This window comes from Syngnathoides biaculeatus, chromosome 10 (genome assembly GCF_019802595.1).
Source record: "Syngnathoides biaculeatus isolate LvHL_M chromosome 10, ASM1980259v1, whole genome shotgun sequence".
NCBI lineage: Eukaryota > Metazoa > Chordata > Actinopteri > Syngnathiformes > Syngnathidae > Syngnathoides > Syngnathoides biaculeatus.
Genome location: NC_084649.1, coordinates 2,094,568 through 2,118,349, shown reverse-complemented (window position 1 = coordinate 2,118,349; position 23,782 = coordinate 2,094,568). Strand labels below are relative to the sequence as shown.

At 41.6% G+C, this 23,782-nt stretch overlaps 1 long non-coding RNA gene across 1 annotated transcript in view; it reads right to left on the bottom strand.

Annotated features, from left to right (window-relative positions):
- Window positions 1-703: 703 nt before the first annotated feature.
- The window catches only part of LOC133508088 (uncharacterized), a 45,611-nt gene continuing 22,532 nt past the window's right edge, over window positions 704-23,782 (bottom strand). Inside the window, exons 2-4 of the long non-coding RNA XR_009796977.1 lie at window positions 1,397-1,506; window positions 1,248-1,312; window positions 704-881 (exon numbers count right to left, since the gene is read on the bottom strand). This is a non-coding gene — a long non-coding RNA (uncharacterized LOC133508088). The remainder of the gene's footprint in view (window positions 882-1,247; window positions 1,313-1,396; window positions 1,507-23,782) is intronic.

The window sequence follows — 23,782 nt, the reverse complement described above, 5'->3', positions numbered from 1 at the left end:
GAATGGTCTGTGGAAGAGATAGGAAAAGAAGAGGAGGAATATTCTAATTCTTCTCATGTTCGCAAAACACTCCATGTAGGTGTAATTCAACCATATATGTGCCAACCTGAGTTGACGACTGCAACACAAGGACATGATTCAGCGAGACCTGATGAAGTTGACGTGTTACTTGCCACCCTAAACACAGACTGGTACGTTCCTCAAGAAATCTGCATCCACCTTGTTGATGAAATAATCTAATTCAAACACGTCTCATGCTGCTTGCACACAAGAATGACTTGTTTGTTGTTGTTGTACCCTGCTAAAAAAATTCTATAGAACATTTCCAAAGAATTTCTATAGAAACATTCTATAGAAATTCTATAGAACTTTAGGACCCAAGTCCTATAGAAATTCTATGGAAGCATTATATATAATTCTAGAGAATTTTAAATTCTATAAAACTTTGTTCTGAAGTTAAACAAAACTGTTCTAAAGGACTGAAACAAAATTGCTTGTACATTGTATTTGTAAATTGCATTACTGTGACAATACCACATACAATCAACGTTGCCTTAGAACATAGAAACAACATTGCCATGCTACATGGAAATTGAGCCATTAAAACAAACATTCTCGATTGAAACCTTTATTATGCAGTGAGAAAGCAGACTGTTTTTCAGTCAAACTACAGACAATTCCAAACAATTAGGTTATTCGGCCCACAGTAATACATGCATGTTTAACACTTAGAACATTTTTTTCTCTCATTTAGAACAAATAACTTTTTGCTTAAATTATGTTACAAACAAAATAATATTCCACTATGTGAACTTTAACTATGTGTCTCTCATATTTACTGTCCATCCTGGATCCTCCCGTCCTGTTTCCTGCCACTGCATCTGTCAGGCACATATTTCAGTCATGATGTGGCTGCATTTCGCACATCATTCAGGTCCCCTTGTGGTTTCTCAAGACACATTAAGTGTTCAAAATTAAGAGACTTGGTTATTGTTACGTCTGGCAAACACTATAACTATCAGTTAGGAATCTATCAAACACAAGAATCCATATTTTGTTTATAGAAAGAGCATTTGAAGGACCTCATTATTGAGAATTCTGCAAACAGCACACAAAATACTTTCAATTATATTAATACATGTAATACAGTTTGAAAGTTAAAACAAGTACAAAATCTTCACCTGATTCTCAACTGTATATTAGTGATTAAAAAAAATACATTCTGTACAAAATATATATTGAATTACCTTTTCAGGTTTCGTTTGATATTTTCCTTGAGGGTAACCCATCCAACTTTCAACATTTGGAATTTCTGCAAATCAAAAAGGATGGCACAATTAGGAATGAGTTTGTTGTTAAAATTAAACTTAACAACTTTTTCCACAATTAATCATACCAGTTCTGGAGAAGCAGAAGGGTCTGTTCAAGGACAATGAAGTCAGCCAGATATTATATCTGTACAATGTCGATTATCTCAGTAAGCAGCATCAGCCCTTTTTTGGAACCCTGAACAACGACACATGTACAATGCAAAAGCACAAATATGACAAAAGTCTTAAAACGAGTTATTCGTACACAAAAAGCTAGCTAGCTGCATATTACCATTTGGCAGCAGAACACATTAGGGCCAATGTTCCCGTATTAGTCAGTGTTCTGAAAAAAATTCCTATTTTTGAGGGCTTTTAACATACGACTGCTCCTGTTGTTGCCCTACATTTGGAAAACTGAGGCATTTGAGTGCACTGTTCATTTGGATGTGATACCAAGTTTTAATGCTTGATGGGAGTAATTCCTATACTGTGTCCTTTTGAGGGAGAGAAACTGATGACAATTTTAAGAGCACATGAGTGATATGCATAATATCAGCATTACTATAGCATTAACTACGCCGTGGGACTGAAGTGCTGGTGCCCAAACATTTTTTTTTTCCATGTGGCCCCGTAATCCCTGACGGAATTTTCTTTTCACAACATGAAAGAACTTAAATGACTTTATTTTATTGTTTTGGGCGGGTGGGGGGACTGATTCATGCACTGTGTGTGCGTGCGTGTGCATGCGTGTGCGTGCGTGTACGTGTGTGTGTGCAAGGAGAAAAGAAAAACATATTTCTCCAACACTTTGCTCCCTTGCACTGGAAGATTAAAGCCCCAAAAAGAATGCTTAAAAAGAAAACCATTTCAAACAATGTGTTCATGTGTAGCTTTCCTTTCAGTACAAAACTGAATTAATGCATTTTGCCTCATTGTCATACGTTTTCCCTGTAGTTTTATGGGGAATTACTCCAAGCTTTTGTGGGAGTTTAAAAAAAAGAAAAGACAAAAAAAAAGCAACATTTTGTCTCAGGGTTTTTCGCATCTATTCTCCAACTCACGTATAATGTATTTTTGACATGTTATCAGATATTTTCAGGTGGCCTGGTGTTTATTAACATCCATTTGAACCTGACTGCGAAATACAGTACAGAAGAGTCTTGATGGAATGTACTTATAGGTGTGAGGGGTCATTACCAAACGCAAAATCTTGACACAAAAAAAAAAAATCACTGTACCAACATAAAAGTATCAGACTTTGAAAAAACTTGTTTTTATTCCTTAGAGTACAGAGTGCAGCCATGACGCTCTGTCTGCTCTAAGTATTATAGGTAATAGATAAAACATGGCCACTATGTCAATTCATGACATTAAACATGGCCTGAACGTAGACATGAGAGAATCTAGTAATATTGTGTAGACTCAGATATACTGTACGTCAGTCCCAATGACGAAGAATAAAAACTAGACAACGCACTCTGCATCCAATATTGGTTCCGTCATGGTCAACAGGCTCTGACTTCTGGTCAGAGCAAAACACATGGCAAACAATACACACGCAATAAATCTATATACTTGGGATGTTTTGAATCCCTAGAGACATAAATATATACATTTGCAGCATGTCCAGAAAGGTTTAAAAGATACATTGACACATACATATGTAATTGGAGGTACATACCTTCTTAATATTGTTATGATATATTTTCCAAATTCATAATTAGAATAATTAATTATGAAGGTTAAACAGAAACACATTTACCGGTGAAAAGTTACTTCTTAGCGACTGCCTGCATGGTTTTGACAGCTAACAGCGCAACAAGAATGAACCATATTGACACCAAAAAAGCTAAACCTAAGACCTAAAACCTAAAAGTATTTTAGTATTAGGTTTCCCAATGTAAAATTTTAAAGATATCAAAGGATGTCAACTTTCAGGTGAAATAGTACCCAAAGCAATGTTTTGCCTTGTCTGGAAGTTGAAGCCAAATTACCACGTGAAAGGGGCCTGTGCGCATTCTAGTTTTTATTCTTCATCATTGGTCGGTCCCATTCTCTGTGCCACTGCGCCAGTAAACAACAGCAGCTAATTCTGGAATTAACAGACTTTATCAACAGCATTGTAAATGTCAAATGTAAAGTATTTTTGAATACATTGTTCAGTCCCGACAGTCTGTTTTATCCAATATCCGTTTTATCAAGGTTCCACCCTATGTGTGTTGATACATACTAAAGTTTGTAGTGTATCAGTGGTGGCAGATTTAATCATCAAATGTATGTTTTTTTTCCCGCATTATTATTTTGCATTACTGTAAGTTTTGGAAAGCAACAGCTACATGAGATTTAAAATAAGGGACTGTTCCTCTTAATGAGGTAAAGGATGAAATGAATTTGGCAAGGTAGTATAAGGTCAAAGGTCCATTGTATTCTTTTTTTCTTGTCTGATTCAACTTTAAACATAACTTCTGTAGCATGAAATATACTCTAAATACACAATTAAAACCGAATAAGGCTAAAAAAGATAGCAAGCAAAGCAAAACAAATTTACATCGCACATTTCATACACCACCTAACACAATGTGCTTGACATGATTAAACGTGTTAAAAAATAAAGAGAAGACTCACTCAAAGTTTAACCAGCACGCAACGAAGGCCAGGTGGATTTCTTGGTAATTTGCAGGTGTTTTGTCCTCCATTTTAGATTCTATCCCAAATCATTGGGCTTTTCCCCCGAGTAAATTCCAGGGAGAGCTGCTGGATGTTACATTACCTTTTCCACAGTGTCATGTGCATGGCCAAGCCACTGCCATGGGTGGTGCTGCCTCCCAGGGGCACGGCCAAACCACTGTCCTGGGCGGTACCACCTCTGGCTGTTGGCACACAGCTATTTTCCATTTGACTCTAATTCGACCATGCATTTAAGTTTAGAATCCGACATCGGCATTTGCCAGTCCGTTGTGTTGTGTTACTGTGTGCGGACACTGCATTATCGTGCGTGAGTACGCAAGCGTTTTTGTAGTGCTTCCCATAGTTACAGCGTATCTGAGCCATCAAAGCCTAGTCTTGTTTTTAGGGTTAGGTATGCATTCTCAAGTTTTGCCTCATAGTCATCGGACCTCGTTTCATGCTTTTGGACCTCACCCCTAGTCTAGCGATTGTGTGCCTCTGCCTTCTCCGACTGCTAGACTGCGTATGACCTTGATTTGGAATGAAACCACTCTTAATGTCATCTCCTCATCTTGGAGTCCTCAATTTGGGTCCACCCCCATGCCGCTGGGTCTTAACACAAAGTCCACATCAATTGTCTTTATTGCACTAAGTATCAGCACACCTCTGTTCACCATTTTGAGACATCAGTAGAGTGGTTTAATTCCTCTACTGTCCATTTACTTCCACATACACTCCAAGATAGTGGATTTTTGTGTCCAAGACTGACACACTTTGAAGCAGTCCGTTATAGTCTTCAACAAAGTGGAGAAACATTCCTTTGGTGGTCTCATCGCTGATACCAGGGCTGCGCTAATTACTGGAGAAAAAATTGGAATATGGCAACAACTGACTGCATCTACATAAAAATTACTTTCCCACAAGTCTAAAAATATCCAGAAGTCCCTTCTAATTTCCTTGGAAGAAGAAGACAAGATTATCAGAAGAAAAAATAAAAATAAAAAAAACAGCAAACAGACACGTCACAAGAGCAGGAAGTAAAATTCCAAGCAAAGGTGAGTATTCTATTTATTTATTTTGGCCAAGTTGTCAGTTCAAATATTTTTTCAAATTTACAGTGGTTAAATTTGTGTTATGAAGAATCTAAAGGATTTCAATGGTTGTTCAACACAAAATCGGAGTCAAAGTCCAACGTGTTGAATTTATTCCATATCAACTGTATGCAAATTTAATATTTCTCCTTTTCAGACCAAGCTGACAAACAGCTTTCATAATCAAATAATTGTCTTCACGTCTTTACCTTTTGCAGTTATAACTTGAGATGACTCAAAAAGAACAAAAAAAAAAAAGTAACATTCTTCAATCGTTGCTGAGATGGAAAGATTACTTCCGTTATGGATCAAGGATCCACATCAAAATAGGCTTAATATCAGTCTTGTTCTTGTATATCTTGTTCATTCATGGAAAAGGTATGGCATATTTTCCTAAATTGGAAAGAGCAGAAAGGGGAGTACACCGAGGAGTTTACCGCTAGCAACGGCTACCTACACTTGCTTCCTTAGCAAGAGCTGAGCGCAGTTTGACTTCATTCTTCACCATCCCAGCCTCCCTTCCCTCATAATAAGTGAAGCATCTTGTTTTTTTTTACTTTAATGTATTTTAGTTTTTTTTTATACAAAGTACCCATATCCACCCATTTTCTGAGCCACTTATTCTCACGAGGATGCCGGGAATGCTGAAGCCAATACCAGTGGTCATCATAAATTTTGACTTTTTTGGTGAAATCCAACTTGAGTCGAAATTCGAGTTAAGTCGCTACTGTTGGAATGTATCTCAGTCGTAGACAGAGGACTCCCTGTAAAAACACAAAAATAATGCAAGTCTTCATCTGGGTTAAAAGACAGAGAATAAAAAATGGGTTTTAAGACAGGTTTTTAAAATAGACCGTAAGGTGCATATGCACAGATGGAAGTCCTTACGAAATGTGGGACCAGTGCTAAAAAAAGACCCCATACTCTCTGAGCTTCATAGCCAAGACCAGACCTAGACATTCTACGGCCCACAGGCCACATCCAATGGTTGACTTTGTCTGGACTGCTTGAGGCCAATCATAAATTATAAAATACATTTTAAAAAATATGTGTGCTGTGCATGAAATACAACTCTGTTGTGTTTATTTTGAAAAGCTTTACATTCATATTTACCGAATTTTCTGGATGACACCATCTACTTATTTCTGGTGCCATCTGGCAATCTTAAAGAGCCACTGACACCTAAAACATGAAATTTTGTTTGTTGTTAACTATTAAAAAGCAATCAGAATGGACCCATCCGTTAGTTCACAGCACGTCAGAATGTTGCCGTACATCGATTTCCTTTTTTCACTCGACTGTTTTGAGTTGAACAAGAACCAGGAACAGATGTTTTTTGCAGATACCAGCAGCAGCGGCATCGAGTGTCTTTACCTATTTTACCAGCGAAACGTGCTGATTTTCTGCGTGTTAGCCAAATGTCGGCTCGTAGTTTTGCTGGATTTTGCTCAAACACTCAGGAGGATGGATTCACCTTTCACACATTTCCGAAAGATGGATTCCACAGGTGCAAAGGACAAGAACAGGTAGGTGTGTATAAAGCTATTCAAAAATATAATAGTTGGGAGGGGGGGACTAATTTGTCTCACAGTTTATAGCACATGTTACGTCTGAATTTTAAATAAATCCTCTTGGTCAAACCAGCAAAATATAACAAAGCACTTGTATTGCATGATAGACAATTTAATCACACGCAACACAATATAACACGAAACAATAACAAAATAAAAGTACAAAGGCAGTTTAGTAGCATGTAATACAAGCTAGCTAGTCAAATGACGTAGAGTCACCAAATTTGAATGAATGTTATTTCCAGTGAATGTTCCAGGAAGGCAGTGTGGTGTCTGTGTACTTGTCCGAAAGCAGCAGTATTAATAAAGACTCGTCGACAGCCATCCTCATTCTTATAGGAATATTCTAGAACTCCACGTCTGACGACGAAGAACATAACAAAAGATCTGTGTCATAATAACTTAATAAAGTACGTAAGTCAGTGGTGCTAAATATGTTGTTGCGCACGGCATTAGTGTCTCATACATGTCCTGTACTATTCTAACACATTTCTCCGCCATACCAGACTTGTCCACAGTTCCTCTCTTGGTACTCTGTCATAGGCTTTCTTGAGGTCTACAAAAATACAATGTAGCTCCTTCTGACCTTCTCTCTACTTTACCACGAGCATCCTCAAGGCAAATAGTGCATCTGTGGTACTCTTTCTAGGCATGAAACCATACTGTTGCTCGCATATACTTACTTCTGTCCTGGGTCTAGCCTCCACTACTCTTTCCCATAACTTCATTGTGTGGCTCATCATCTTTATTCCTCTGTAGTTTCCACAGTTCTGAACATCGCCTTTATTCTTAAAAATGTGGACTGGCACACTTTTCCTCCATTCTTCTGGCATCTTCTCTCCCGCTAGTATTCTATTGAATAAGTTGGTCAAAAACTCCACAGCCACCTCAACAAATTGCTTCCATACCTCCACTGGTATGTCTTCTGGACCAACTGTCTTTCCATTTTTCATTCTGTTCAGTGCCTTTCTAACTTCTCCCTTACTAATCAAAGCCACTTGTCGGTCATTCACGCTTGCCTCTTCTATTCTACCTTCTCTTGCATTCTCTTCATCCATTAACTTCTCAAAGAACTCTTTCCATCTACTTAGCACACTACTGGCATCAGTCAACATATTTTCATTCTTATCCTTAATCACTTTTACTTGTTTCACATCCTTCCCATCTCTATTCCTCTGTCTGGCCAACCTGTAGAGATCATTTTTTTTCCTTCTGTCGAATCCAACTTGAAGTACATGTTGTCATATCCCTCTTGTTTAGCCATCGCCACCTCTACCTTTGCCCTACGATGCCTCTCAATGTATTCCTTATGCCTCTCCCCAGTCCTCTCCATGTCCCACTTCTTCGCAAATCACTTTCCTTGAAGATACCCCAAATACTCTCCTGCCCAGTAACACAAGGTTTCTATATGTATGGGTCCATGGTAAAAGGGTCCTGTTCTTCCCAGCAGAAGAGAGTTAGGGCTGATGTAGTCTACAGAGTCCTCACGGCTTTGAGTTCTGGCATATATGGGTCTCTCGTTGGCCAGGTTAACAGCCATGTAGAGGAAGGTTTGGAACTCACCCCATGTGAAGCACCCGTCTCCTCCCAGGTTGTGTAGAACGCGTTTCACTGTGCGTACAGCAGCCTCTGCAGCTCCATTCCTCTGAGGGAATCAGCAGGGTGAAATTTCCAGCTCCATTCTGGTCCATGCTTGGAGGCTTCATTCTCAACTTTGGATGTTTCCAGCTTCTTCAGAAAGGGATACAGTTCTTTGAGGGCAGGTCTGGCACCTACAAAGTTTTTTCCTGGGTCTGACCACATTTTCTTTGTAAGTCTCCTCAATGCTGTGAATCTCTTGAAGGCCAACAGGAAACCCTCAGACGACTGGTCACTTACAACATCTGAGTGTAGAGCTCGGGATGCCATGCAGCAGAAGACGAGCGCCCATACCTTGAGCCTTGCTTTTTTCTTCACCTCATCCTTCACTTCGTAAGGGCCAAACAAATCCACTGATGTGTATTGAAATGGTTGGCTGATGTTATCTGCTTGGATGGGAGGTCGCTCATGATTTGTTGGCATTTTTTGGCTTTGGCTTTGCTGCATGTCACACAGCCATTTACAATCTTCTGAGCCAGTCTTTGGCCTTTTATAACCCATGTTTTCTTCCTCATGTGCAGAAGTGTCCCTGCTATGTCCTCATGGTTTGTGTAGGAATAATTGTGATCATAATTATCATACATTTGCTTCCAATAAAGAAATGCTTTGCTCTGCCCTAGATAACGTGGCAGCCTCCTAGCAGGAGATAGCAAGAACAAAAACATCTAATCATCAGAACTGTTAGAACTGCTGCCTGTTAAAGAAATGATGACCACACATGTATTCAGCAATCTTCCGCACATGCACACGCACATGAACAAACATGTACACCTTGTTTCAAACTGTTTTGCTTGTCGTTTCCTTATTGTAACATCCATGTAAATAAGGGCCGTCTCAAAACTAAATAAATAGAGGTGCTGAGGAGAGGATAATCAGAGAGTGCAGTGGTGAATTGTACGAGACAGTTCCTCTCCTCTCTCCTCGCGAGACTTGAACTGGTGTCTTTGCTTCCTTTTTTGTCCTGTTTAATGAATGTCTGATTGGTGAACCTGACAGTTTGCATTGTGGGCTTCTTGTGGCAGAAGAGAGGATATCCATGCATCGCACGGTAAGATTGGTACAGCAGTTTTGTCATTGTTAAAGATCTGAAATCTTCCTCCACAGACCAAGAGTCCAGTCTCTGCATCTTTGTATACAGCCAGCCTGTTGAGGGTGGTGTCTTGGAAGGATGCACCATCTTGGGCTGCAAGGAAGAGGTCTCTCTGTGAATCTTCATACTCCCGGATTTTAAGTACAGCTTGTTTGGCTCTGGACTTTATCTCTTCTGATGAAAGCCACTCCCACTTTGGCTTACTGTACTTACTTTTTGCCAATACTTTTTTCCATTTTGTTGGAGCCCTTCATACCCAGGCAACAACTCTGATCAACTTGGTTAGGCTGCTGAACTTCCTTATGCAGATCCAGCTGGTAGTCTTTGGGTTTGAGGCTTGGGCTTTTTTCCGTCTGCAGTACCTCGTGGAGCTTTATGGTCTCTCTCATGTGTGACTTTTGCTGGATTACCAGCTCCAGTAGATGGCGCATCGGATGTGCATTTCTTCACCTGTGATCTGGTCAGTGCTGCTGTGAAGGGTTTTCTTTGGGGTTTGTTAACCCCTTCCCTGGCGTAGACAGCAACTTCTTTGTCGAACTTTCGGCCACTCTTCCACAGGCAGCTTTATGAATTGAGGTCCATTCTGCCACACACAATTCTCTTGGAGGGCCACTGGAGCTGCACCTCTTGTCATAATGTCTGCAACATTGATGTCCCCTGGATCGACCACCAGTCATCATTGGACATGGTCTTCTGAATTTCTCCAACTCTTCTGAGGCGAACTGTGTAGAGAGCTCCACATATTTCAGCTTTGAGTGGTTCTCCCTTCTGGTCGAGTGGTGTGAGCTTTGCTTTGAACTCGACGAGCTCCCATCAGAGAATGTCACTCCCCACGTTTTCGGGTCCAGTTCCTTGGTGTGAGGCTTCTGTAGAAGGTCATTTGGCTGAGGCCGACGTATTCTTCAAATAACTGGATTGCTTCTTCCGTCAACTTGACAATGACAATGGCTTGTCCCACATGTCTCGGGTTGTGCTGGTTCCAGCCTCTTCGAAAGAAAGTTTGTCGCTTTCGACAAGGTAGCCGACTCCCAGGGCTTTGTCATCTTCTTCTCTCCTTTGATTTGGCAGAATGAGTACTTTAATGACTCGGCTTTACTTAATGATGCTACTGGTGTGGGCATCTCCCTCCCACTTTGGCCTGCCTGGACCCAGGGCTTAAGGAAGAATCCGCCTGCTTTTAGGATCTCTTCAACTCTCCTGGTGTCTTCATCCAGCTTTTCCAGGTCGTTGTGGGAGGTAAGCACATCATCAACATAAGAATCTTCCTCCAGGATCCCACACTCCTCCTCCAGGTGAGTTAACATGGGTAGCTTTGCAGTCTCTCTCATGGTCAGCTGTGCAATGCATCCTGCTGGTCAGTCACCAATGTTGACACAGGTGATGGCATAAGCTTCACTCTAGGCACTTTGTGCAGGCTCCCAGTCTTTCCAAAGCAATCAACTTGTATTTTGGCTTCAGTTCTTTAAACTTTTTGCAGAAGAAAAGTTTTTCTTTGTGCCGCTCATCTCCACAGACGACGGATCACACTTTACTTGTGGACCTGGTTGAGGCGTATTTCTTGGAGTCAGCTGACTTTTTGTCCGGCTTCTCACATACTCCAAACTGCTCAAGCCTCTCCAAGACCTCTTCTTGAGTTTTTAGGTAGTTTAGGAGGCTATCGAAGTGGTTAGCTGGTGTGACTGCGTTTGGCGGATTGACCATGAAGACTTGCCAGTCCCTCTTCATTGTATCTGGCAGTTTGCTCTCTATTGATTTGATTACAAGCGGATTCTTGATGGTTCCAATATTACCGAGCTCTGTGAGGTCATTAAGGGCCTTTTCAACTGATTGGCTGATTTCAATCATTTTCCTGGGTTGGTATGACTTCAGAGGGGGGATTTTCTCCAGATCCTCAATTATCTACAGGGCTTTGTTCCCAAATCTGTTTTCCAGCACTTTGAACATGTCCTCCGTGGTCTTTTAGGTGGAAAGTCTTGGGTCTCTGTGGATCTTCTCATCTGTCGAGGAGCTGGATCTTTTTGGCTTCTGCTGAGCCAGTTGGCTCACCTTGTCTCTGAAGACTCTCCCAGTCCCTTTTCCATCAATGGAAGTCTCTTTTGGAGCTGTAGCATCTGGGTAGGCTGGTGGGTTTAATTTTAACAATGGGCTGCAGGCTGTACCGAAAGAGCTCTTCCTTTCATTTTCTCCTCTGCAGTTCTTTGAACCACTAGGAATTCTGCCTTTTTGGCTTCAAGGCTGTTCTTCAGTTTTCTTAAGCCTTCAGTCTGCCATCCAGAAGGGTTTTTCTCTGCTCCCGGGATCTATTCTTCCAATTCCGTGAAGCTTGCTATCACATCATTGAGTTTATTTGCATCATCCACTTGATGTTCATAGGCACCTTTGTTCACCACAGACACAGCAATCGCATGGGCCCCTTCAGAAGCTGATTCTGCCTCTTCAATTGCGAACGTCAGCTCACCTGCTCACCTGCTTATCCAATGTCATTTCTTCATCTTCCTCATCACCTCCCAGTTCAGCGAGTAGACTGAGTTCATAGCTGTCATTGGTGTCATTTACATCCCGTGCAAGTGAAGAGAGTATTCTGAATTCCTTCTGCAACTCTGACTTTGCCAGGTGTCCAACAGCTCTGCAAAGGTAGTTGGCCTGCTTGGTGAAAGCACTCTTTGCTGAGGTCCTCTCTTGCTTCAGCAGCTTGATTGCTTTACCTGTGGCTTCTTCCGCCATACTTGCAGTTGTTCTTTGCGTTGACTGCGTTGATTTGAGGTCATTAATCCTTTGTCTTTGCTCCCACGTTTGTTTTCAACTGTCAAGTTGTCTTTAACTCCCTCAGTTCTTTGCCCCAACTTGAAAAGGGCCTTTGTCTTCTAACACATGAACAACTCAAATTATCCTCTTTTCACAGTTTATTGACGGTTAAGGTGGTTGGAGGGTGATTAGATGTTGATTAGGTTGAAAACCTTGAACGAAGAAGTACATTGAATACATTGCATTATTTTTTGTTTAAATAAATAGGTTATCAAATCATTACTTTAACCTTACTAATCACATTTTAAGTAAATTAATGACACACATTTAAGTATTCAAAAGTAACAAAGTAAAAAGTAAATAAGCACCATAACTGATTGAATAAACCAAACAAAAGCATCCATTTTGTCTCCATAAATACTTTAGATTAATTCAGAAGTTAGACAAACACAAAGAACATCGTTTGTAGCTGAAATGAAACAAATTAGCCAATTAGCATCCAAGTCCTTTCCCTATCAGTTGTGTCTGACCGAAAACTGAGGGGTGCCTTTGAGTTTTTAGTTGCTTCTTGGTTGCTTCAGCTGTTTGTTAGTGATTTATTCCGTTTGCTGGTAGGCTTTCTTTGTTCCATACAAGATCACATGCTGTCAGTCGCTGTGAAGTATTTCAAATCAGGTGTGATGGTAGACAACATTCTGTGGGGGTCTGGTAACAATGGTGTGGTCATTACATCATTAATGGCTCTCAAATCATGCGCCCTACGATAAGTGTTACCATCGGCTTTTAAAACTGGCCTGAGTGGTGTACACCACGAGGAGGTGGATGTTTCCAGGACTCCAGAATTTCACAGGCCAGTGAGATTGTCCTCCATTCCCTGGTTAGCAGCCGTTGGCCAAGGATTTTGAGGTCTGTAAACATGATATCCTGGAAAAACAGTGATTTTAATGTCTGGTGTACAATGTCCAAAATCAAAGGATCCAGAGGACCAAACTAATTTAGGCAGTTGTTTTAACATTGACTTGGCGTCGTCATGGTCAGAGGAGTCCATGTTCTAACATGGTCATATTAGTTGTTAGAGGTGTGTCAGGAACAATTATGCGGTATGCATCCGCAGATTTGGCGGTCTGTACATTAGGGAGTGGTGTATCCTCCCAGTCAGTCATTTGAGTCAGTCGTTTCACCATAGGTCTCAGCTGCCGGGATTCATGTCCTGGAGACAGAGCGAGTGAAATTTGGGGTACTGACTCCCTGCATTTTGAACCATGTCATTTGATCTGGTGTAAGAGAGCAGGATGCCGCTACACCCTCTCTTGCTGCGTATAAATGTGTGGATGTAATGTCCCAAGCATCACCTTGTATGTGTACGAAGTTGTCAATGGTTTGGATCTAGTGGAGGCAGGTAAATCCTAAGATTATTTAACCAGGGCTCCTACAACAGAAATTGATGTATGAGACCAGGTTTGAGCGGTGTTTCAGGTTCAAGTCGGACCCAATAAATTGGAGTTGGTTCACTCTCAGTTGTCATAAGCCATTGTCCAGAGTGGCAGACAGTGTCAGCTGCCGGCATTATAAATGAATGGTGGAAGGTCTGTCCAGCCAAGATTGTCGGTGCGGGTTGAATCCATTGCAGGGGCTGTTGATTCCCTGAGAACCCCATCAATTGCACAGTGTATTGTGACAATAAAGTGTCCGGGAGCAAGATGTGGAGTGAGGAGTGTGTTGCCCCTGTGTCAACGAGGGTGTTCACTTTTCGCCCCGCAACAGAGATGGGGATCATGGCACCTACATCGCCGGACCCCTGGCTTTACGGGCACCCCGAGTGGTACTGTCCAACCTGCTGCCAACGTGGGCCGCCAAAGCTGCCATTTCTGTCTCTGCCTTGCCCCCTCGGTTGTTGGACCAGCCACCACGGCCTCGCATTGGATCTTGAGGTGGCTCACGTTCGGTGTTTCTTTAACATCCACAAATTGATCACAATTGCGTCTCGTTGTTAGCAAGCTAAGCTAAGGAATACTAGGCCGAAAAGCAAGTTTAAGTTGTCATTCAGTCCAGTATTCACAACATTTGGTGCAAATTCAGCAGGATTTATTGAATTACGATCAGGCTGGCAAGAGCCTCTTATTTAAGCTGCTACCAGATTGATGACCGGGAGCAAAAAGCCCTTGTTTTGGACAATATAAGGTCCTAAATAAACTCTTTAAAACATCCATCAAGACATCAAACTCAAACAAAGTATGTGAATAAACATTCATTACAAAAGTCAAAGGTAAAGCCGTGTGCTTAATTTGTGGTACAGAGGTCGCTGTGTTAAAAGAGTACAATTTGAATTGCCACTATATGACCAAACGAGGACGGATTCAGAAATCTAATTAAGAGCATGTAAGTGAGTCTGATGCATTACTATCAAAACTGTGAAGCCATCGAGGATTTTTTTATACAAAACGTTGGACAAACAGAGATGCAGCAGCCATCAGAACAACTTAAGTCATTTCTCACAAAGTTGCCCAATGAAGTAGAACGTTATTTGACAGAGTTTTTTAATGAGTGCTTAATGAACTGGGGTTGGGGGGGCATCACTGGAAACTTGGAACTGCAGTTGAAGAACACAGCAGCTGACTTTGACAATTTCTTTCTGGCAATGGATGAGAGCTACAATGTATGTGACACGACCCAGCTGGTCTTCTTCTTACAGTGAAGGAAAAAAAGAGCATTTGAACACCCTCCTATATTGCAAGTTCTCACACTTAGAAATCATGGAGGTGTCTGAAATTTTCATCGTAAGTGCATGTCCACTGTGAGAGAGATGAGAGATAGATAAAAAGAAAAATCCAGAAATCACAATGTATGATTTTTTTAAATGATTTATTTGTGTGATGCAGCTGCAAATAAATATTTGAACACCTCAGAAAACCAATATTTGGTACAGTACCCTTTGTTGGCAATTACAGAGGCCAAACGTTTCCTGTAGATGTTCACCAGGTTTGCACACACTACAGGAGGAATTTTGGCCCACTCCGCCACACAGATCGTTTCCAGTTCAGACAGGTTTCTGGGCTGTGGCTGGAGACTGGCAAAGTCACGCCAGAACCTTGATATGCTTCTTACGGAGCCACTCCTTGGTTTTCCTGGCTGTGTGCTTCGGGTCATTGTCATGTTGAAAGACCCAGCCACGACCCATCTTCAATGCTCTGACTGAGGGAAAGAGGTTGTTCCCCAAAATCTCACAATACTGTAATGTTTACGGTCATCCTCTCCTTAATACAGTGCAGTTGTCCTGTCCCATGTGCAGAAAAACACCTGCAAAGCATGATGCTGCCACCCCCATGCTTCACAGTAGGGATGGTGTTCTTGGGATGGAAGTCATTCGTTTTCCTCCAAACACGGTTAGTGAAATTTTGATGAAAAAGTTCAATTTTCGGCTTTCTCCCATGACTCCTTTGTATCATCCAAACGGTCATTTGCAAACTTAAGATGGGGTTTGAATGTGCTGGTTTAAGCACCGGAACCTTCCGTGCCATGCATGATTTCAAACCATGACGTCTAACTTTATTACCAACAGTCACCTTGGAAATGGTGCTTCCAGCTCTTTTCAGGTCAAGTCCTGTTGTGTAGTTCTGGGCTGATTCCTCACGTTTCTAAGGATCACTGAGACCTCAAGAGGTGATATCTTGCATGGGGCTCCAGTGCAGTTGAAATTGACTGTCATGTTTAGCTTCTTCCATTTTCTAATGATTGTTCCAACAGTGGACCTTTTTTCACCAAGCTGCTAGGCAATTTCTCTGGAGCCCTTTTCAGCCCTGTGGAGTTGTACAATTTTGTCTCTGGTGTCTTTGGACAGCTCTTTGGTCTTGGCCATGTTACAAGTTTGAGTCTTAATGATTGTATGGGGTGGACAGGTGTGTTTATGCAGCTAACAACATCACACAGGTGCATCTGATTCAGGAAAATACATGGAGTGGAGGTGGACTTTTAAAGGCGGACTAACAAGTCTTTGAGGGTCAGAATTCTAGCTGATGGGTTTTCACATACCTTTTGCAGCTGTATCACACACATAAATCATTAAAAAAATAATACGTTGTGATTTCTGGATTTTTTAGATTATCTCTCTCACAGTGGACACAGACCTATGATCAAAATTTCAGACTACTCCATGATTTCTAGTAAAGTGAGTGAGCAGGAAGCCTGAGTGGCAGATACTGGTGTCACAGATTGCTGTGCATCGGAATGCAGAAAAGTCACAGACATGGAAGGGTGGTCTGTAACTGAGCTTGCTGCACGCAAACATTTTTTATGTTAATGTCTCTTAAAAAATCCATTTTAAATTTGTTCTAATTAATAAATCACAACAAGAACACGTATAATGCTTTGGTGAACGTGTTGAGTGAACGCAAACCTCAAGGATGGATTGTTAATGGAAAGAGGAAGGACTTGAATTATTTTAGGAAAAAGTAGGATTAGGTCAATTAATCTTTTGAACAAATCATTTTAAGGAACTGGTTGAGAGTGATTCAGTACACTCGAAAGAACAGCTGCGACAATCACTAGTTCACAGAGATAACTGCATGTTTTGACAGTTTAGGGCTAAAATGAGACAAGTTGACAGGTATTACAAAGGACGGTTGTCCAAATCTGACTGCGAAAATGTTGGACTTTTGAAGGAACCGAAAGATAAAGTGACCAGTGAGAGGCCAAACGTTTCCTGTAGTTGTTCACCAGGTTTGCACACACTACAGGAGGGATTTTGTCCTACTCCACCACACAGATTGTCTCCAGTTCAGACAGGTTTCTAGGTTGTCGCTGAGAAACATGGAGTTTCAGCTCCATCCAAAGATTTTCGATTGGGTTTAGATCCGGAGACTGGTAAGGTCACGCCAGAACCTTGATATGCTTCTTACGGAGCCACTCCTTGGTTTTCCTGGCTGTGTGCTTCGGGTCATTGTCATGTTGAAAGACCCAGCCACAATCCAATATCAATGCTCTGACTGAGGGAAAGAGGTTGTTCCCCAAAATCTCACAATACATGTTTGCGGTCAATCTTTTGAACAAATCATTTTAAGGAACTGGTTGAGAGTGATTCAGTACACTCGAAAGAACAGCTGCGACAATCACTAGATCACAGCGAATACATGTTTTGACAGTTTAGGGCTAAAATGAGACAAGTTGACAGGTATTACAAAGGACGGTTGTCCAAATCTGACTGCGAAAATGTTGGACTTTTGAAGGAACCGAAAGATAAAGTGACCAGTGAGAGGCCAAACGTTTCCTGTAGTTGTTCACCAGGTTTGCACACACTACAGGAGGGATTTTGTCCTACTCCACCACACAGATTGTCTCCAGTTCAGACAGGTTTCTAGGTTGTCGCTGAGAAACATGGAGTTTCAGCTCCATCCAAAGATTTTCGATTGGGTTTAGATCCGGAGACTGGTAAGGTCACGCCAGAACCTTGATATGCTTCTTACGGAGCCACTCCTTGGTTTTCCTGGCTGTGTGCTTCGGGTCATTGTCATGTTGAAAGACCCAGCCACAATCCAATATCAATGCTCTGACTGAGGGAAAGAGGTTGTTCCCCAAAATCTCACAATACATGTTTGCGGTCAATCTTTTGAACAAATCATTTTAAGGAACTGGTTGAGAATGATTCAGTACACTCGAAAGAACAGCTGCGACAATCACTAGATCACAGCGAATACATGTTTTGACAGTTTAGGGCTAAAATGAGACAAGTTGACAGGTATGACAAAGGACGGTTGTCCAAATCTGACTGCGAAAATGTTGGACTTTTGAAGGGACCGAAGGATAAAGTGACAAAAATAACCTTGTGCAGGCATTAAAGTTCTCACATTGTGTTATAAATCATTCCATTTCTCCATTTTCTGTACCGCTTAACCTCACAAAGGTCCCAGCTATTTTCGGGCAGGAGGCGGGGTACACCCTGAGCTGGTTTCCAGCCAATGGACCTTTCTGACCTGTCAATCACTCGTACAATAATAGCCAATCAGATACCCGCATTGTCTCAACACCTGGATTGACACACACCTCTCGCCAACAAGCAATGCTGTTTGTCAGTAGCATGCGCTTGAAAAAGTTAATGTTACGCAGAAAATGGTCCCCAGAAGCGCTTGGGGAACTTGTAATTCTGATGAAAGATATCTTACCAGGTGCCCAGTTGATTCATTTTCCAAAGCCTAAAACACAGTTGATGAAGTGGCTACGATGGATTAAGGATTGGGGAAGAGCGCACGTTTAACTAAATGTGGACAATATCAACAAACACAAGCTCTATGTTCGAAGGTAAGTATCTTCTCTGAGTTTGATAGAATTATTATCAATGCTTTATACATTGCAGGAGAAAATTTTTCACATTCTTAGTGTATCACTGACCTGCTGAATGAAGTGTGTAATGTTTTATGCCGAAGAGTAGGGTTAATGATACGTAAATGTGAGATGTCATGCAAGAGAAATGTCTATTTGTCTATTTGCATCACCTCAGACTTTTAAGACAGAGCACTGTGTTCGATTACGAGCCAAGACAAGTCACGCATTTATAAAGACTACAATATTACTCATGATCTTTCCATGTACGAAAAAATTACTCACCCTGCTTTACATGTGCAGTACGGTTCCACAAGTTTATCATGTTGGATTTTAATACAAGGTTTGTGTGGCGTCAAATTTTTTTGCATCGATCGCCAACATGTCGCTGTAACTCTTACATTGCGTCCTGCTCTGTCCAAAATTTTAATTCCGTGTACATATCCTTGTGTTAAATAGTTGAGACCTCTCCGTAGAACTCTCTTGGACAAGTCTGACGCATTTGGCAAAAAAACATACCCCAATATTATCTGGAATATGTGATAGAGAATCAACTTCAAATTTTGTAATTTGCCATTTTGTAAGCTTGTGGGACATGGCTCAGGGGCAGAGCTTAAGATCGCCATCGGAAAGGTCCATTGCGGGGCACATAGAGACAGACAACAGTCCCACTCAGAATCACACCTAGGGTCAATTTAGTGTCTCCAAATAATGTTTTTGGGATGAGGGAGGAAACTGGTGTGCCCAGAGAAAACCCACGCTGGCATCGGGAGAACATCCAAACTTCATACAGGTGGTGCCAGGATTCGAACCCCAGTCTGTAGAACTATGACGCCAATGCTCTACAGCTGCTCCACTGTTCTGCCTGGCATCATCTTTTTATCAAATGCTGTGCCCTACTTGCTAGTAATACTTCATTCACCATTCAGTCAAAAGATATGTTTGGGGAGAGCCAGCTGACTTGACAGGTGACTTTAAGTGAAATGCATCCCACCATGTGCAATCGATATGCTTCAGTAGAAATCTTACTCTTGAGCAATCTTACCACAGCCAAAGTGATTTAATCAGAGCTAAAAGCAATCCTTCACAGACTGGAAAACACACTGACTGAGAATGGATGCTGAAGTTGCGAACCTTACTAGATTGATTTTTTTTTTTTTTTAATTCACAAGAGGTTCTAGTGCACAAACTTTTCCATTGATATGCTAGCCACATGCTTTGAGAGTTAATGTTTTAATAGTTGCTCACATACTCTGAAAATAAACACATGTCTGGCTTTCTTCATGGTTTAATTACACCTTATATAAGATATTTATTAGTCCCACAAATGGGAACTATGCATCATGGAAAATTTCCTTAAATTGCTTGTGTACAAATAGCTGGGTCTCTGGAATTCTTTTCCAGCTATCAAGTGTGAAATTAAACAACTAGGTGAATATTATTAACTGCTTATCTCCAAAAATGTATGATTATGGGACCCATTCTAAATTTTGCAAAATTGTGATGCCTTAATTTTTATTTTTTAAAAAAATATTTTAATGTAAGTAATTAATTTATTAATCATTTTGGTATGAAGTCACTGATGGTGTAGTGGTAAACAAGCATCCCGTAGGTGTGGGCAGTGTGGAATCGATTCCTCCTCAGTGATGGTGTTGATATCTTCCCTTCGACCGACTGGCGACCAGTTCGGGGTGTGGTCCACCTTTCGCCCGAAGCTAGCTGGGATAAGCTACAGCTTTCCACCAACACTTGTGAGGATAAGCAGCTTGGATATTGACATGACATGAGATTTTGGGATGATTTACTTAAAACACAGTCACCGATGGTGTAGTGGTGAACTTGCTGGAATTTGGTGCAGGCTTCGTGGGTTCAGTCCCTCTTATTGATAAGAGTCTACAGTCCATCTTGTCTTCCTTTTGCCCGAAATCAGCTGGGATAGGGCCCAGTGTCCCGCAACACTATGTTAACGTGCTACTGACACGTAAAGCATGATTTTTAGTATGTTTTTAATTTAAAAAAAAAGGCAGCCAAAAAGGATGGGATTCTCTCTTCACAGTTTTCCAAAAGACCTGGTTCATTGTGAAAAATGGATCGCACAAGTGCAACAGACGAGAGCTTTGTGAGTTCTAAATAACAGGTAGGTGTGTAAAGAGCTATTAAAAAAATAAGAAGTTGGGAAGTATGATGCAATCCTTCTCTCAGAACATAACAAAAGAGCCATGTCATAATAAGGCACTATGGCTCACACTGGGTTGTCGAGTGAGACTTCAGCAAATCTAGAATGAATGACATGTTTGCTGCTCATTTTTTTGTATAGACATTGAAGTGAAGAATATTATACATAGCTTTCATCACAATATCATTTTTAAAATGTATATAGGGATGTCAGTAGCACTTTAAGCAGAAATGAAAATGGATGAATGGATTGATTTGAAAAACCCCACATCAAGTTTGTCGTCCCATAGACAGTTTGAGCTTCTGTACTCACCATGGTTTGTCCATAACAAACACTATGTTCAAGGATAAGGGTATCCACACATGCACTTGGCACCAAGACATCCTAGGTCGCAGTTTGATGATCAAGTTTGTGATGATCAAGTTTGTGGTTGTGTCATTGGACTTTCGACCACATGTTTCCTTCCCTGGGGGTCTGTCTCATAGAGATAGAATGAGAAGCTCAGTCATCCATGAGAGGCTCAGAGTACAGCTGCTGCTCCTCTGCATTGACAGGAACCAGATGAGGTGGCTGAGGTATCTGATTTGGACACCTTCATGCGATGTGTTAAAGGCACATACCACCGGAAAGAGACCCTGGACACGACCCAGGGCATGCTGGAGGGACTACTTTTCTCAGCTGGCCTCGGAATGCCTCAGGATCCCCCTGGAAGAACTGGATGATGTGGCTGGGAAAGGGAAATCTGGGTGTCCCTGCTACAGCCATAGCCTCTGCGACCTATCCTTGTGGTTGTTGTTGTAGCCAGCCAATCGCATTGTTCAGTCAACTTCTGGTTCCAGGAAGGCAGCCACTTCCCTCGACCATTTCCACAGGTCCATTACGGTCAGTGTAGTGGGGGCCACTGCACAGTTGATGTGCTGCATGTCGTGAGGGCCCTTGTTTGCATTTCGGGCAGAGGTTGACAATATTATTATCGACACGAGCCATATATTGTTTGAGCATGCGGCTTCGTCCGGAGCGGAGTTGCAATAGCTTGGGATAGTTTGCAATACTTTTTACATCGTGGTAGAAGATGGATGCATGTCTGGATATATACAGTATTTGACCATGCCATTAAAGTGTATGCCAAGACTCCAATGCACCTTTTTGCGAATATTATAGAGTTTTTATGCTGAATACGAATCTTAAATCCATTATGAAGGAAATACTTGAAATTTTTCGATTATCTGCAACAAATAATCACACTTTGCTCTCTTCTTTTTCCTTCGGCTTGTCCCGTTGTGTCATCTTTTTCCATTTCAGCCTATCTCGTGCATCCTCCTCTCTAACACCCACTGTCCTCATGTCCTCCCTCACAACATCCATCAACCTTTTCTTTGGTCTTCCTCTCGCTCTTTTCCCTGGCAGCTCCATTCTCAGCACCCTTCTACCAACATACTCACTCTCTCGCCTCTGAACATGTCCAAACCATCGAAGTCTGCTCTCTCTCACCTTGTCTCCAAAACATCCAACTTTGGCTGTCCCTCAAATGAGCTCATTTCTAATCCTATCCAACCTGTTCACGCCAAGCGAGAATCTTAGCATCTTCAATTCTGCTACCTCAAGTTCTGGTTCCTGTTGTTTTTTCAGGGCCACCGTCTCTAATCCGTACATCATGGCTGACCTCACCACAGTTTTATAAACTTTGACCTTCATCCTGCCGGATCCTCTTCTGTCACATAGAACACCAGACACCTTCCACCAACTGTTCCATCCCGCTTGGACCCGTTTCTTCACTTCTTTACCACACTCTTCATTGCTCTGTATTGTTGACCCCAAGTATTTGAAGTCATCCACCTTCGTTATCTCTTCTCACTGGAGCTCTCTCATTCACGCACATACACTCAGTTTTTCTTCATTCCTCTGGTTTCCAGAGCGTACCTTCATCTTTCTAATTGTTCCTCCACACATCATAGTCCAAGGGGATTCAAGTCTAACCTCACCTGTTAGCCTATCCATTACTACCGCAAACAGTAAGGGGCTCAGTGCGGATCCCTGATGCAGTCCCACCTCCACCTTAAATTCTTCGGACACACCTATGGCATATCTCACCGCTGTTCTGCTGCCCTCATACATGTCCCGTACTATTCTAATATATTTCTCTGCCACAACAGACTTGCGCATACAGTACCACAAATCCTCTCTGGTACTCTGTCATCGGCTTTCTCTATGTCTACAAAGACACAATTTAGCTCCTTCTGACCTTCTCTGTACTTTTCCACGAGCATCCTCAAGGCAAATAATGTACAGTATTTGTGGTACTCTTTCTCGGCATGAAACCATACTGTTGCTCACCGATACTTACTTCTGTCCTGAGTCTAGCCTCAACTACTCTTTCCCATAACTTCATTGTGTGGCTCATCATCACCCCCCCTCCTTAACATGTCCCACAATCTTACAAAATGGCGATTGAACAGATCATGTTTGAAGTTGATTCTCTATTGCGTATTCCAGATAATATTGGGGTATGTTTTTTTTTCCAAAATGTGTCAGACTTGTCCAAGAGAGTACGACAGAGAGGTCTCAACTATTTCACGCAAGGATATGTACATGAAATTTTGGCCGGAGCAGGACGCAATGTCAGAGTTACAGTGAAATGTTGGCGATCGATGCAAAAAAGTTTGACACCTCACAAACATCATACTGAAATCCAACAAGATAAAATAATGTCATCGTACTGCGCATGTAAAGGAGGGTTAGTACTTTTTACTTATTACGTATTCATTTGACTCGGCTCGTAATTCAACACAGTGCTCTGTCTTAAAAGTTGGAAGAGATACAAATAGGCAGAAATCACAATGTATGATTTATTTGTGTGATACAGCTGCAAATAAGTATTTGAACACCTGAGAAAACCAATGTTAATATTTGGTACATTTGCCTTTGTTTGCAATTTCAGAGGTCAAACCTTTCCTGTAGTTGTTCATAAGGTTTGCACACACTGCAGGAGGAATTTTTGGATCAGTCGGCTTTCTGGGCTGTCGCTGAGAAACACGGAGTTTCAGCTCCCCCCAAAGATTTTCTATTTGGTTTAGATATGGAGACTGGCTAGGTCAAGCCAGAACCTCAGTATGCTTCTTACGGAGCCACTGATTGGTTTTCCTGGCTGTGTGCTTCGGGTCATTGTCATGTTGAAAGTCCCA